Consider the following 2,406-nt stretch of genomic DNA (forward strand, 5'->3'; position numbering starts at 1 on the left):
CTATCAAGTATTCAGAGCTCACAGGCACTACGCAGGCACTACGATGAATAACAAATATCACTAACATAAGTTTGAGTGAAAGAAGGTAGGTGTAGCACACAATATTCCATTTCTATATAGTCCAAAAACAAGCAAAGGTTGTATATTCTGCAAGAAGTCCGAAAAATTGCCGTCCCAAAGGAGAGATAGACCGTGACTGAAAGAGGCACAGGTGGTCCCTTGGGGTCCTGGTACCTTTTTTAATGAGTGCTGATTCCACAAGTATATTGAACTGAATTGCATCAAGCTGTGCTCAGAATACATTTAATAATATATGTTCTTTTTTGCGTGCCTGGGTGGCAAGTCACTTAAATGTCCAACTTTGGCTCAGGTCATGATCCCATGGTTTGTGAGTTCGAGCCCCGCATCAGGTTCTGTGCTGACAGCTCAGAGACTGGAGCCTGCTTGGATCCTGTGGCTCCCTATCTGGCCCTCCCCTGCTCACACGGTGTCTCTCTCTCAAAAATAAACAAACACGAAAAAAATAATATATGTCCTTTTGAATGTATACTATACTTCAGTAATCTTATTTTAATCTGGGTGCAGACCCCTAAGTCACACCCTTTTTTCTCTACTGTCTCATCTAAACATTTAAAGAATATGTACTTTAAATCATCCTAGAAGATATATATACATACACATACACACAAAGAAAGAAAGAAATCGGCGGGAGTAGCCCGGAGGTGGGTGAATGGCAAAGAAACTCTAGCTTTATTACACAAGCATGGAACCAAATTTCTCTGGAGAGGGTGGGGGTGGAATGGCTTCTTCGGACGACTTCAGAGCAATGAGGGAACAAGAGAGATCATGGATCTGCCCCTACAGTCCTGGAGACCTCTCAATCTGGGGTTAGGAAGAAATGGGACCTCCCTTGCAGTCCAGAGGTCGCCTCCCTCCGCAGACCCGGTGCTTGGAGGCAGCAGAGGGCACAGCTTCCCCGGAGTCCCAGATGGCGGCGCCGCTTCCCGGAGGCGCGGGCCGTGACCCTCTGGTGCTTCTTCGCCATTAAAGTGCACTAGGGGATGCGGGCCCGGCTCTCCCTGGTTCATCCCTCCAGGCACGACCGGTCCCGGGGCTGGGAGGTCGCGCGGCTGTGGCCCGCATCTCACGCCCAGGCCCTGGGACGCGGCGGAGTCTCACCACGGGTTCCAGGTTCACTCCCAGGACATGGCGCGCTTGGGGCCGCGCTTCTGCCACGCTGCTCTCGACCCACACGTCGCCGACTACGCGGATGCTGGGCGAGGTGGTCAGCGTTGGGGTGGCTGCCCTCCCACTCTCCTCCAGGGTGCGGCCCCCGGAGCTGGGCCCGGGGGTCGTGGGCTTGCGGGGGCTGCTGTCCTCGCGGGACGGCGGCGGCGGGGGCGGCACCTTCCTCTGGCCGCGGCGACCTTCTGGGCTCCGTGGCGCCTCCTCCTGGCAGCTCGCCGGCGCGTCTGGAGGCGGGCCTCGGGGGGCTGGTACCGGGGGTTCGGAACCTGGGCCAGGAGGGAGGAGTAGCCATAGACGTCCTTGCTGCGCAGGATGCGGGGGGAGAACTGGTGCTTGAGGCTGCAGAGGTAGCTCCAGAGCTCCGCGTCTGAGCACATGAACTCCTTGCTGCCGGGCACGAATAGCTTGAAAGCGTCGATCAGCGCCTTGTTGCTGTTGGCCAGCGACAGTGGCGACGGTTGCCATCGCGTGTACACCACCTTCTCCTCAGGCGCCTCCAGCGCGGCCCTTACTGCAGCGCTAGAGGCTCCTCCCCAGGTGGCCCGGGCCAGGGCCTCCCTCGGCCTGCGCCTCCACCTCTTCATGCGGCTCAGGAGGTGAGGCCGCTAGGGGCCGCCCGCGCTTGCCAGGTCTCGCTGCCGCCGCCGGGCCCTGATGAATTTCCTACCAGAAGCCAAATCAGGCAGCAGGCTCTTGAGAGTTACACCGCAGTTGCTAGGAGACCAGGCGCTTTGTGGGGTCACAGTGTCTGCCTATCCTATCACTGCCGGCTGCCCAAAGCTGCCTTAGGTTAGGCTGTGTTAAAGATTATGCCCTTGAGAAACACCTGCACGTAATCTTACCTGAGAAGGCCCATAGTTCTTGATGAGTTCAAGAGGGTTGTCCTCGACATGAATGCACTGGTGCCTCAGCGTCCATTAATTCCATCCAACATGAGATGACACTTCGCGGTGGAGAGTACACACAACTTGCAATCAAACATGTCTGTAAGAGGGTTTTAGCTAATTAAATGCCTTATCATGCAACACACTGAAAGCCAAATTGAAGTAACTACTTTACTCTTTCAAAGAATACAGATATACTGTGCCTTGCTTAGGGTTCCATATGTGTGTGGGTATTGCTCACAGTTCAGGAAGCTGTTCTTCACAGCAGCAGCAA

At 55.1% G+C, this 2,406-nt stretch overlaps 1 pseudogene; it reads right to left on the reverse strand.

Annotated features, from left to right (window-relative positions):
* Positions 1-1,148: 1,148 nt before the first annotated feature.
* LOC121024145 (coiled-coil domain-containing protein 71L-like) lies at positions 1,149-1,832 on the reverse strand (annotated as a pseudogene).
* Positions 1,833-2,406: the final 574 nt, after the last annotated feature.

The sequence above is a fragment of the Herpailurus yagouaroundi genome, unplaced genomic scaffold, assembly GCF_014898765.1.
Source record: "Herpailurus yagouaroundi ecotype Mexico unplaced genomic scaffold, PumYag 58903, whole genome shotgun sequence".
Lineage (NCBI taxonomy): Eukaryota > Metazoa > Chordata > Mammalia > Carnivora > Felidae > Herpailurus > Herpailurus yagouaroundi.